The 14807-nt window shown below is 44.9% G+C and overlaps 1 protein-coding gene across 1 annotated transcript in view; it reads right to left on the reverse strand.

The window, feature by feature from the left end:
• Positions 1–12650, reverse strand: part of st6gal2a (ST6 beta-galactosamide alpha-2,6-sialyltranferase 2a) — a 48235-nt gene extending 35585 nt beyond the window's left edge. The window contains exon 1 of the mRNA XM_036540226.1: positions 12285–12650. The gene's annotated coding sequence lies outside the window, so the exon portion shown is untranslated. The remainder of the gene's footprint in view (positions 1–12284) is intronic.
• Between the last annotated feature and the right edge of the window lie 2157 nt (positions 12651–14807).

Raw genomic sequence — 14807 nt, forward strand, 5'->3', positions numbered from 1 at the left:
TGTGTGTGTGTGTGTGGCCCTCTACCCGTGATAGAATATGTGGCCTCCCTAATGAAAGAGGGAAAGCATTTTTCTTTTGAGAAACGTTCCTTTCCTCCTCCCAGCGCAGGGTGGGCTGGAATCTTCCCTCTGCGCTGCACCACACAATTGTCGCTTCCCAGTTAACAAGACAGCTCTGCTCGGATCAACTCCCAACAGTGTCAGAGGCAAATTTGGGTGGAAGTGTTAATGAAGCTTTTGACTTCTCCTCTCCAGCATTTGTGTGCACCCACAGACAGCGCTAGCATTCCACACGTCCAATTTGGAAGCACAGAGCCTTCCCATAAAGCTGTGACATTAATCGTTAGAGCTCCGCTCTCAACGGAGCGGTTCCCTCAAAACTCAAAACAGATATTGGTCTGAAATCTGTGCCAACGTGCTCCTTAAAATATTCACTGGAGTGAAGATAAAGTCAATTACACCCCTGGGAGGGTACACGTTTTTTTTTTTTTTTTTTAATTCAAATTACAAGGCGTTCCATTAAAAATCAGTTCCACCAACAGTGAACACATGACAGCTTGAATAACAGGAAATGGAGACTGTGAGCTGCAATGCTCCACACTTAGGGTTTGTCTGTCTCACTCATTGGGACGGCTGGGGCACAAGGCGTGAGGGGTGCAAGGTCAGTTACCCCAAATGAGAACAGACACCTTGTCTCGCACCGTGTCCAGAACCTCACCATGATGGCACTGGCCAATGCTAACAACAGAAGTTAATTTATTTAAACAATAGAACATTCATTTCTGAAAAAACCCACGAAGACCAGGCTTTGACAGAAGCATGAGCAATAACTGCTGAAACTGCAGCCACAGACCAGTGGTAAACCCAATCTGATTTGACAGGCATCACTCATTACCCAATGATTGGCCGCCTTCTGATGCACATTACTCAGATGCACAGACCATCATCCGGCTCTAAAACAAAGCAAATGGCAATGTTACTGGTAAGATGGTGTGAGAAGAACCTGAAGATCTTCTAAATACACATTCAAACATTCACCAGAGCTCATATTAATCCAAATAAAAAATGCAGTCAGTGTGTTCAGTCAGTTTAGTTACTTTGGTCCACTTTCTCCTTCCCTCTCTCTGCTAGGGCTGCAAGCCAAGCATCCCATAATGGGTGACAAATTTGGGGCCAGTGGCATCAGAAAGCAGAGGTGAAAAGGATGAATCCTGGACACCCCCAGAGAACAAAGGGAATGGAGCCCATGCAGAGAAAGGCCATGGGGCTACAGAGGAGGGGGGCCTGTCCCGGGGAAACCTCTCTACTTATAGAACACCTCAGAACCCAGCCACTCATGGGATGTTTGCAGAAATTGTAGAAATTCACACTTATGTAACATGCAGGCTGGCTTGGGCCGCATTATTATTTAAACGCCGTGGAGCAAAGCCACAGATTCCCCATAGAGAAGCAGTGTGGTCCCCGCTACCGAATATAAGCTGGAAAGGTTAATGGCTGCCAAGTCACCTAACATAACAGATGTGAGAAAGGCATTAATTCAACGCTTCTTTTTATAGAGGCTGGCATTTAGGAGCCACCTGTGCAGTTCGGACAAAAAAAAAAAGAGGGAAAACAAACAAGGAAGCAAAAAAAAGGTTCAGGAAATTTTAAAAACCCAGCCACCCCAAAAACAAACAGGCAAGAATTCTATAGAACCACGAACAATGTTAAACCGAAATAAACTGTGTGGGCAGCGTTTTGGGCACGTGTGTTCACAACACTGGAAACTGATTTTCTCTCCAGTTTACCTCAGGTTTCCTGTGAGGAATATGAGTGCTTCAGGGGTGCTGAAGCACGCCTAAATTTCATCTCAGCACCACTAAATAATAATAATAATAATAAATAATTATTATTTTCTGAAGTCATTTTTAGCCCTCCAACGTTTTGCGAATTTGTCTGTTAGAGACGGGACAAACAACTGCAGGTTCAAATGGCTTTATTTAAACAGGTTTAATGTCCAGTATTATTTATAAAGTCATGATGTTACACACTCCGGTATAGTAGGTGGCGGCGTGCACCTTTAATGTTGGTAGTCCGCCACGCCAGTGAAAAGAGAAGGAGAAGAAGTGAATTTCACTGGATAACAATACATTAATATTTTTCTATATATGATATTTTAATTTACAACAATAATACTTTTAATGAATTACTAGTAAGTAACATGAATTTTACACAAAATATTTTTCTTTCTCTCTCTCTTTCTGCCGACTCAATCCTGCTCTCTCTCCTTCTCTATCCTCCTCTCCCTCTTTGTGCTGTCAACCAAAAGGCAAACATAACAACCAAACAGAGAATTTATAATCTAATAAAAGGTGTAAATCGATCCATATCAATTTATAACATTATTCTAATTGAATATTGGGTTGCTGTGGGCAATACAGTGAGGTAACTTCATTTTGACCTTACTGACTTACTTACTTGACTCTCACCTGAACCTGGCTGTTTTCTTTAAAAAAAAAAAAATCGTATATCCATCTATGGAAAAACAGACATTTCCAATGAGTCAGGGTTTGTTCCAATGCTTCAATTCACTGTCCATAAATGTAGCCTGCTGTAAATATACCATAAAGCCCAAGTCTATCAGAATAAGAAACATTGTGACTGAACACTTTTGCAAGGCACTGTATGCATGCCACATTCTCATTAGGGACTGAGCCCCCCTAAAGGTCTGATCCTAGAATCGCCCCTGCTGTACAGCGCAAACATAAAGACCCTGTGCTATCAGACACACAACAGCACATTTCAGAACAGAACAGCGTGTTTTTTTTTTCTTGTAATTATTCTGCAGTTGCTTCCTTTTGCTTTTGAATAACAGACAAAGACAATTACCACTAAGTAGCTACCACTAATTCCAAGAGATTACGCGATCTCTCGCCAAGCACTGGATTTCGACACTTTTTTTGCATCCTGTTGTACAATGCTAGGATTCACCAGCTGTTCATTTCATCTTACCACCCCCTCGGATATGCCCCTCATCGAAGTCCCCGTTGACCCTCACAGATCCAACTGGCTCAGGGACGTAGGTGCGGGATTCTTCATGTTGAATATCAGTGAGAGAGGTCTCCTCTAAATTACACTAACAGGTCAGGTCGCCATTGACTGCTGCACAGGGACCAGCTGGCTTAGCAACACAAGCGATGTTCAGGTACCAGAATATCCTTCACTCATACTCACTCATCATTTTGTCTGACATGGTTTTCAAATGCTGAATACCATTTAAAATAGTGATTATCCTTTACAGGTGTTCTATCTGCAATGAGAACAAGGGCACATCATTTCATTATAGTGATTGCTTAGACTCTAACACGAATGGCTTTCAGACGAGTCTGGTAATTCGTAGAGCGATCGATTTTGCGCTCCGATAATAACGCCAGGAATATGAGTCATTTGAAAATTAGAAAGTTAAAACTAGCAATCATAAAAAAATGGATGTAATTAATCTGCATCTCCTCTCAGGAGGGAGAAAAATCAATAGAACAATATCAGCATTGACTAAATGAACAATGACCCACTTTGTCTTTTTAGTCTTTACAAAACATTTACCGCAGTGAGAAGCAGGTTCACATTCCTAATAGCTTTAAAGGTCAAAAGAAACAGGATATTCTTGGCTACAGTCATCAAATCCAGGGAAGAAAAAAGCGCTGGCATTTGGATTTCTGCAGCTTCGCTCTTTTGATGAGGCGCAAGACGCTAAACCTTCACACAACCTCACATCAATAGCATCTGTGCCTCATAAAGCCATGCATAATCACAATAAATAACAAATAAGCTCAAGGATGGAACAAAAGCAGATATATGAATGGGTATATATGATGACAGTGCCGTAATAAGCAGCAGTCTGCATGTCACTGCTCTTTTAATGTAGTCTGAATGAATGAAAAGTCCAAAAATGGGAAGAAAGCCTATGATGTAACCTCATGCAATAACAGCATCAGATGTCCTTGGAGAGGGAACTCGCCTGGTGGTCTGAGAGTCGGTACAGGACAAGGGTGGTGCCGCCTCACAAGCTGAGTGGTTGCTGGGACGGGATAATTGCAGGATGAGCCCACATCCGAGGCCCCACGTCCACTCACGCTGGGGTTGGGTGGTGGTGGGGGTGTGTGCTAAAAATTCGACCGGCTGGCCTCGAAGCCTGTGCACAATTGCACGTGCGGTCAGCTCGGGACGATACGGCACAGGAGTCGGATGGCCAGAAACGCTCCTTTCATCCCCTGCCTCTGACTCGCTTTGCCGTTTTATTGTACGGTATCGAATGAACAAACAAGCAGACCACGCAGACCACTGTGGAAGGGCTGCCTTCGGCTGTCTCTGGGTCCAATCCTCAGCCAGTTCAAGCCAATGAACAGCCGCGACACGCAAACCTGCCCTGCCTTTCACCGCTCAGCACCGAAAGAGATGCATTGTGGGTAATGGCCCCACCTCTTCTAGAGGGCGTGCTTCTGTGTGCGCCACTTGACGTCACATGAAAGAGGGAGGGATTAGCATAGGAGGCTGCCTTGTTCTCCACTATCAAAATCGCCCGATCTTCCCCTCCCCATTAATGCATGCCATGTGTCTCTGTAACAAGATGACCGCAGCCCAGAGTACGGCCCCTGGACAGATGTGATAATCTGGACGCTGGCCAGCGGCCGTGCCCAGATGTGTCCCTGCCGCACACTCAGCCCCAACGTTAATCCCGCTGCGCTCTCAGGCCCCTGCGTTAATCCTGCTGGCATCAAGGGGTCATAGCCTCCGCGGCTGCTCTCCGCGCTGCCGCCACAGGCTGCCGTGGGGCTTAGGGGGAAAACCCCACCGCTTGTGTTTCAGGTTCCTACCACAGCACTGTCACGTAGCCTGCAGGACAGGCGGGAGGGGAACAGGAAGTGTGGCAACAGTAAGCTCATCGCCACCGGCACCTCCGCCTTGTCACCAAAGAGCTAAACCCCGGAAGCGCGTCAGAGAGCAGAGATGCTGCTCACGCCATCGCTCACCCAATGTAAGAAAAGCAAAATGAAATGACTGGAGGTATTAAGGCAAACGGACAGATGCCGGACGGCTTTGGGTCCCACGTCAGCGCTGTTCATTTAAAGCGCATGTCTACACTGCAGGCTTTCGAATATTTTGAGCAGAGCAGTGCTCCCACATTCACTGCAGAGCTCCCTCCAAAGCTACACTGTATTTACACTGAAAGGTGGTTCTCTTACACTTCCACGGTCTTCATTTATTCGCTCTGATCCATGTCTGACCGCACATCAGTCTTACACATGGACCAGGCACATGATGTGCACGTTTTCAAGGGAGTGCGAGTCCAGTTCTTGGCATGGATGGTAGGGCATGAATTTGTTAAGCGCACAGTGTGCCTGTGTCCAGGGATGGGCGACCTACAGCTAATTTGGGGCAGTGCAAATGCCACAGGTACAGGAGACCTACAGTTAAGGTGGGTCAGTGTAAAGACCTTGGGTATTGCTGTCCTTCAGCTAAACTGGGTCAGTGTAAAGGCCTCATGTACAGCTGACCTTCAGCTAAACTGGGTCAGTGGAAACGCCTTGGGTATGGGCGACCTGCAGCAGAGGCGGGTCAGGGGACCCGCAGCCCGCGTCCGTGGAAACGGGAGCGCGAGGAATGCAGAGCAGCAGAGGATGAGGAGCAGCCTGGTTCTGGGCTGGCACCCAACATGTGGCGTTCCACTAACACTGCAGGCGCAGAGGGCCCGGAGCTCATTCCTGCAATCTCTCTGTCTGTCAGTCACACAGACGAGCTCGCGGGCTCTCTGCCCGGGAGAGGCGGCTCGGGCTGCAGCCCCGCTGCCTGTGAAACCGAGCACAGCTCACATCCTCACCGTGAAACACCATCTACAGGCTATCTGCCCGTGAAACAAAACACACAGTTTACACTCTATGGGCCTGCAAAACACAGCACAGTCTGTACTCTATCAAAAGGCCAACAGCCTCACTGCCTGGGACCTGATTATCCATACACATCCACTCAGGGAAATGTTTCCCTCTTTATAATGAGGAACACTTGTGAAAATCCAGGCTTTTAACCCAACTGTATGTATAATAAAGGTTAACACTCATAAAGCCTTTTTCATACATTATTAATGTTTCAGCTATTCCATCCAAGCCTTGATCTGGCTGAGCGATCCTGGCAGTGTGGGGAATTTAAGTGCCATGGAGCCATGGAAGCCCAATCCCCTCTCAACGCCAGTGAGGAGACCCTGAGAGCGCGTGTCGCTGGTGTCCTGAGTCACATTCAATGAAAGGTGTGTAAACCTCTGGCTTAACAATACAATCTCGATACCTGAGCAATGATACAGTACATCAGAATATATCACTATGTTCACTACGGAGTGAGGCAATTTGATACAGTATATTTTAAAACAATCAATCAATGCAACTTTAAAATTATTCCATAGGTTTATGTTGCAGAAAATTCTGAGAACTGGCCAGATCACTTCAGGGCAGCACACTTTAGTGTAAGGGGGGGAGGCTAGTAGTGCCATCCTGATGATGAAATATCAGCTAGCTATGCTGCCTGGCTAGCTACTCTCAATGCCTCCATCAACTTAAAATAAACAAATGAATAGTCAATTCCCAGTTGAGGACTGTGTGCAAACACAACCTCCTTGGTGTGACCTTCTTCTGCACTGATACAGCTTTCATCAGACGGGACACTGGTACCACTCTTGATCTAGGCAGCCCACTTTTGATTAGCCATCTACATTGCAGCCTCATAAAAGGGAAAACACATCACGCCAGTCTGGCGGCCACAACCAATGTGTGACTCACTGCATCTTTGTTCCACAAATATTAGTTCAGAACGCAGACAGTTTCAAGTTGTAGCCAGACAGCCTCATGGATAAAGGATTTTTTTTTTTTTAATTTCGGAACCTGTGATTTCCCAGACGTTCAGCTCGCTCCGTGCATGCGCCCGCAACCAGGCCCTGGAAATCCCCTCTGACACGCCATCTCATTGTCAAAGAGACACGGCAGACACATCGCTCAGCCTCTTTCAGGAACACAGCCTCTTACGGTTTTGCCACTGAAACACAATAACCCCCAAAACAAAGCTGCACAAACACCTGTAGTCCGCGGGCCATCCTGACTGTTGAGCGGCTCTCTGTTTCTGTGTAAGGGACCCAGTCTTGGAATCTGCATGAGCAACCCGGTCAGGAAAGTTTAGGCAAATATATATCATGCGGCAATGAATGAGACTGCTGTTTGTTTCCATAGGTTTTGTGCACCCAGCACTGTGTGTGTGATGCAGAAAGAATAGGATCTTATCTTAGGGTGTTTACATAAGCTATGATTTAGCTGAACCTGGGTGTAGCAGTTTTTTTCCCTATGCACATGGCCTTGAGGAACACCGCAACAGGGCACATCTGCGCAAGCAACTCATAGCAGACTGAGCTCCACCAGCTCAGATTCCACTATTTTTCAATACTATCCTATTGTGGAAGTGCGTTTTTGTCCGCACACACCTCCCGTTCATAGAAAGGCCATCAGACTGCCTTTTCATAACATTTTACAGCGATACTGTCACAGCTTCTCACAACAGACACGGAAGTGTTTTTAATGCTGTATACCGATGTTGCTTACCTGACTTCACACCCTGGGGTTCCTCCACTGTGCAGATTTGAAACTACCTCAATGTTGGGGAACTGCACCAAAAAATGAGGGCATACAATTCCACCATCACAACCATACAACCAACTCAGTTTTTTTGTAAGGCAAGGAAACAAAAAAAACTTCAGAGAAGTGCCTTGTTTTCAGGCCACCTTTCAAACACAAATGCAAAGAAGGGCACAGCTGACGTCTGACAGTGCTAGGATGGATGTGGGGCTATGCAAAGCCATCGAGAACAGCCTACACAAATGTCCATTCCAGGCAGCTTGGAGCTGTCATGGCATCGGTTAATATCATTTGAACATGGCCAATGAAAACATAGTCTTAGGCCATCATTTTGTCCCACAAAATGCAGTTAAAAGAATACTTTTCCAAAGAAACCTGAAAATGATACAGACTAGGAGTTCAGTGAGTGAACTGAAATTCCATTTAAGGAACAAAGAACATTGGGTGACTGTTGTCTATCATAAAAATATACAGGAGAATTTACTCTGAAACGCTTGAAAAACACCACTGTAGCACACCTCAGTACATAACACTATGTCTGTACTTCAATAATACCTCGTCCCTCAACAGAACAGAGTGCTGAATGCATCAAATGGATCCTTTAGGATCTTTTAAGGTCTTTTAAGATTAAGGCAGCAACAGCCAACAGACTGCGGATGCAGCCCACCTTAAGAACTGTAGCCACAGCACAATCTCCAGAGTAGCACCACAGCACAGTATTTACAGTAAACTAGAATTAACCACATACACAGCAGGCACTGTCAAATAAATGGTGGACAGGGAGACATCTGTAGAATTCCTTAGCCAGTGATTTTTTTTTTCAAAATGCAGCCAAAACGCTGCTTTGACAAAACACACAAAAGATCACAAAGAGATTGTCATTTGATCATTTGATCCTCTCTTGGAGCACACGACCGTACCTCTACCGGACGACACAAAGAATGGTCTATGAGAACGGCGCTCTCAGGAATATCGGTCCTTTGCATCTCCCGTGCCGGGGGGAAGCAGAAATTGGGAACTGCTGAACGATTTGACCAAAAAAAAGAAAAACCTCTTTCAAAATAGAAGAATGTGTGTGATTTTGCCAGCGCGACGGAGGGGAGGTGGACTGCTCGCGGAATCTCTTGCCGCGCGGTGACCTAATTACACAAACCTTATGCTGTGCTGAGCCACTGCTGGGTCTTAAGCCAATTACCTGAGCATTCTTTACATCTGCGCTGGGCAAAGCAGACAGCGCAGGGCAGGTGTCAGCGCGTTCTGTTAGCGAGGCCAGAGCAGAAACTGGCCCCTCTGGTCAACCCTGAGGGTCTGACCGCAACCACAAAGCACTCCATGTCTTATACATGGTCAGTGAAATTTCTGCACTTTTTTTTCCTACCACCCACCCCCGACTGAACACATTGCCTCGGACAAAGTCTGAGGAGCTGTCGTGAGCGGGTGTCCGGAGGTAGTCTCCGGACGTCCTGCCCATAACTCCCGGCTTGTCCTTCGTCGCGGTCTTGAATTACGGCCCGCCGCGGCTGTCCAGCAACGCGCCCTCACGTGTTGATGGATGCTCGAGCTGCGTTGGCCGGGGGGTGGGGGTTGATGAAGCAGTGCCGCGTGGCTCTCGACTGTATCCTTCACTCTGCGCCGGGCAGTGTGTCCTTCACGGCCTGTCACAGACTCAGGCAGTGACAGACTGCGAAGGAGAGCCAGAGGTTCAGTTCGCCGCAGGGTCTCATGTCTCTGTATCCAGAGAGTCAATTCACCTGAGGGTCTCATGTTCATACACCTAGGGTCAAATAGAAGCGCACCTGATGTTGTACTGAAAAAAATTAAAGAAATAATAGCATAGCAAGGCACTTGCTGTTCTGGGAATGCTGTTAGCCTGGTCTGACATTGTTGCTCATTTAACTTAGACGGACACACTTCTCGTCTCCTGCGCTGGAAATTGCTCTGGATAAGAGCGTCTGCGAAATGAATGTAATGTAATACGCTGTAATGACAGCATGTGATGACTGATGATGAAACAGGGAACCATCAACGTCCTCAACACACAGGTGACTCTTTTAAGGTGGCCGACGCTTCCGCCATTAAAAACGAGAGCCAGGAGCTGAGCTGGCAGAGCAACAGTGAGCAGCCATTCAGCAGTCTTTATCAGCAGTGCGCAGGCTGAGCCTGAAAATGACAAAGCTCTTCCGCCTCCCACTGCACAGGGCCACAGCCCCCTAGGGCTTCAGGCCTAATCACACATCAATGGGGCAATTACTATTAAACAACGAGAGGTAATCACGAGGGCACCTTTAACAAGATTACAAATGATGATGTTAGCGGAGTAAAAGACTAACTGTTCCCTTGTCGCAGAAGCAGAGTTTCCTCTGGGTCTGATGCCCCCGTGACTACCACTGGCCTCCTCTTGAGGTGATGCTCAGACATTCAAACTGCGCCACACAAATTTACCCTGTTTGTGAGCCTCTTACATAGTCCTGATTGTGACTTGTGTCTGTTGCTGGGATTTTTTACACTGATCCAATGATCTACAAACACAACCCAAGTAAGATTGAAAAGCGTACTACCATGGTATACAGTGTGTGAAAACCAACCTTCATACCGCCTTCAAAGATGTGATAATATACTTCATGAGACTATATTTAAAAGCATAAAAATGCTTCTCCGTATAAACAATGTGAATTGTTTCTGGACTCAGCAATACAGTCACAAACTTCTAAGTTACAAAAAAAGAACTTATGACATGTCACAATGTAAACAAAAAACAAAGCATACCTTTTCTGTCACTCTTTAGGCCTGTTTTTTTTTTAACTGATGTAAAGCCAACATTGTTGCAAATTGTTTAAGCTTTGAGTATTGTATCACTCTCCCTGGATTTTCAATAGTGCGCTAGTCATCATAGCACTGCGTGACTAACTGATACGTCTAATGTGATCTGACACTTGCTGTGAGGACTGATATGTATGTTGCCTTCTATACACTTCAATAGTCTGCTTCTGTTTTGTTACTTCTGTTTTGTTGTTGCTAAGAGTGTAAATAAATAAATACATGTAACCCACGAATCCTAACAGAGGTTAAGGACAAAAAAGTTACATAATGTCAAACAGGAGCATCTTCATCATTTATTTATTGCATTTTTGTTAAGCAGAATCAGTTTCTTTTTTCCCATTTATTACAGTCTGCTGAGTAAAATACAATGCATGTACAAAGGCTGAAACCTGCTAATGGGTGGAGCAGCTGTTTTCTGTCCAACCAAACAAGAGGATTCTCTCTAAAGCAAAACATGTTGATTTGGCCAAATCAGTGAGAGACATGAGAGCTCCACCCACTTTGGGATTCATGAAGCCTCACTCATCGGCATTACTCACTCACACAAAGGAACAATCTTACCTTTACATTTACATTAAAAACATTTCACGGTACCATATTTTAGGAATCCCACAGGTTTAAATGTATATAGCCAGCTAAGTGACAAATCAGAAATGGGCTGTAACAAAGGTAGGCAAAAAGCAGTCCAGGAAGTGAGTTTGGCCCATAACTATGGTTTCACATGTGCATAGACTTGGAGAAGGAAGTCACAAGTTGATGTCACACGTCTTAATGGACTATGGGCCTTCACAACATTAAAGTCATCTGTTCTGGTTGTCCAATTTGTTTCCGAAAAGCAATTATTGTTTTACCGCAATGTTCTGAAATCCACAATTCAAACGTCCCACTGACGAAACTACGTCGCATTGAAAGAGACACTAAAGCAACCAACTTCATTTTCCTCACACTACTGCTGTCACACATCTCGTCTTAAAACAGGGTAACATGTTTGTGCACACATTTGTTCTAATTCCCTTACACGGCCGTAGGCTACTATATAAATCTGGATTGCACGCAATAGTTAGAATTCCTACACTTAACTGTATTTTGTTTAAAGCTCTCGGTTATTTTCTGACGATAACAGTACTCCGCCAGACGCTGAGATGGGGCGCATTTTTGCACATTTGTGCAATATTTGACTTCTGGTTTTAATCGATGTTTTCGCAAAAAGCTTCTGCCAAGTTAGTAGCATTGCACACCTCGCTCAAAAACCGACATCAGCAATTATGAACCTGGGAATATGGATTGTGCGGACCTCAAACTAAGAGGACAGTTTTAGTTTCATTTGTGAATACTCATAAAGTGCGAGCGAGAGCATCCAAGAGATACAGTAGGTAACTAAATCCGCCTCCCAAAGTCGAGTCATCATTGCAATTTGCAGTTAATAACAGGGGCACAACATCAGCATCTGAACCTATCAGATTCAATGCCACTATCCCACAACAGTGCAAGCGTTGCTTTTAATCATTAAACTTGAGTATACTGAACTGACTGCCTACCATCCGCGCACACTTTAACGATGTATAGCCTAATATCGCGTGAATATCGTGTAAATGGGTGCAAATACTAACGCTGGACTCTTTTCTCGGTGCCCATTCGTCTTCCGAGACACAGAAATCAAGTCCATTAATTGCGAATCGAGTTACACACCAAATCAATGCCACTGCATAACAGCGCCACGATTTCGCCAGTTCAAACCGACCGCTTAAGTCCACTGAGTCGCATTGGTCTCGCAACCAAGCGGCGCGCTCCAGCACAAAGCAAACAATGCCTTACCTGCGAAATCCCAGCGCTTTCATGGTCCTCGGAAATACAGATGCATTCTGCGATTGTTCGTCGAGCTCTTACGGACTGCACGCTGAACGCACGCCTCCGCGACTACCCTCTCAAATGAACGGCGGCGACCAGATGCAGACCACTCATTGTTAGCCTTTTCTTGCTCTCATCCACGGTGTGTGTGCGCGCGCGTGTGTGTGTATACGTGTGTGTAGCGTGGAGGACTGTGGTGAGTGTAAAATGAAGGCGGTGCTTGGTTGCAACACAGAGAAGCAGCCCCCACCATTTGTGGCTAATAACCCGCTCGCTGCCTGTGTTCTGTACTTCGCAGACGGACATCAAAGACTGTGGAAGGTGATAAGCGACTGGCTTGCATTACACACGTAGGCAAACTGGAAATGACTAGTGGGATTTAGCAAGTGAAGCTTATCGAGAAAAGTGGTGACGAAACAACAAATGTAGTGTTGCGCTTCCCCCGTGTATTTTATGCTGAGGTTCCGTATACGCGTGTTTCATTCATTTTCTTTGTTCATTTTACGTACGTTTTTGCTCACTTTGAGCCAGATTTCTAAAGCCAGATTTAAATAGTCTACTTCGGAATTCCTAACCCCAGCGTAGTCCTTGTCTGACATCTGTAATTTTTTCGCGACTATCTCAGTTGAAGTGTCATTTGGACCGGTTCAGAACACCAGGATTAAAAATTCACAAAGTATTTCTTTTATTAGTAGCCTACACTACCACAAAATTCTAGTGAGTTCCATAATTTTTTAGATAACTACAATAAAGCATGGGAGCCATTGTTTAATTGGAAAATGTATTTTATCATAATAGATTTTTTTGACTGGGAAGTCAAATGTACTGAGCACGCAACATATGGCAGAAATATCTATGTGATAATAGTGCTCTAAATCTATGAAGGTCAAGCTTCAGACCCATTCACTGCTCGTATTCTTTTCACGGCGAATTAAAACGTCTACATGAGCTATTATTAAGTTTTATATTCCTGAATGTGTGATTACTTGAGGGGGTGACAATGATAGGAAGCCTAAAGCTGCCTAAAGCGTGGGTTCAAAACACAGCTCTGAAAAAGCATTTTTGCACTGCACTACGCTGTTTTTTAAATTGTGACTAAAGGGTATTTGGTAAGATTGCCTCATAGATTTGAAATTGAAAGTTATTGTGACTAAGCTAATGCGTTCAATCGGAGATTGCAGACCCTCCTTTGATTCAGTCTCAGCCTCTAGTGGTAAAGTAAGGTTACAACACCCGTTTGGTGTAGACAAAGATGCCACGTTGAGTGCTCTAAAATTCCGAGCAAGGTAACAACCAAAGCATACCCAAGTGCGCGAATACTCACTACCTGACACGTGCAAGCCTACCGGCTTATGAGTAACATGCATTTTTTTTTTATTTTTGCAGAAGTGGTAAGAAGAGCCGAAATACTCGTGTCGCATGATCATGGCCATGAACACAGCCTGTTCATATCAAGACGATTAGCATGATATGCAAATACAAAAAGAGAATCCCTTTTGCTTTTACAATCAAACAATCAATTAATGTTTATTTATGTGTATTTTTACAATGTGTCATTTATAAACAAAACATATCTTCACATAACACTTCACAGTTGACAATTTGCAGAGGGATGTATAAAAGAAAAAAATGAGTCATCTTGGAAAAAAGCTGTAAAATGATTCCCTGACACCTTAAAAACAATCAAAGTGATCTCCTGGAAAATGGTAGAATACAAAAAACAATAACTGGAAAAAATAGCTATAAACATAGCCAGTTCTATACATTCCTCATTTGGAGGACTGACACCTATGAAAATGGTTATGATGAGTAAGTAGTAACTACTGCAGGAGAAAGATAAAGCCACTTTCAATTATGTTGTGTATTACTAGACCCCCCTCAAAGTATAACTCAAAGCATATGCTTGTTGAAGTGCTTGCTTGTCCTGACTACTGCAGTGAGAATGAAGCATTGGCAGTGAGACCTAAATAACACACAAAAGCTCTCTTAAAGAACGGGTGGGGGTCTTGGACTCTTGTTACTCTGCGCCATAAATCGTTTTGTGTTTGTAACGTGAAAACGGCTTCCAGCAAGCTCTGTGCCACTGCCCTGAGTTATTATGACAGGGAGTTGAGTCGAGGACATGAATGCGCGGATTTACAGTGGTCGCTGTATTTACGCCATCGCGTCCAACCCTGTTGCCCCTCTAGCTCAGTGAAGTGTTTTTTTTAAGCTGTTTCCCCTCTTTGGTCCTCTGTAGTCATGTATGTCAGCATTGCACAACGGCATGTGTGTCTTGCATTTAGGCCGTGAAAACAACTCCCTGTATGTCCACTCTAACCGGAAGCCCAGACTCCGTGGCCTCACGGAAACGAATCGCTGTCTTCTCGCTGTCCTCCTGGCCATCTGTCCCTCAGAAAGATTTACTGTGGGCTCTTCTTCCAGATCAGGCTGTCTTAGCAAACACATAAGGAAAACTTTGCTGCTAAAATTGATTGTCTGTGTAAGCTC

This window comes from Megalops cyprinoides, chromosome 11 (genome assembly GCF_013368585.1).
Source record: "Megalops cyprinoides isolate fMegCyp1 chromosome 11, fMegCyp1.pri, whole genome shotgun sequence".
Lineage (NCBI taxonomy): Eukaryota > Metazoa > Chordata > Actinopteri > Elopiformes > Megalopidae > Megalops > Megalops cyprinoides.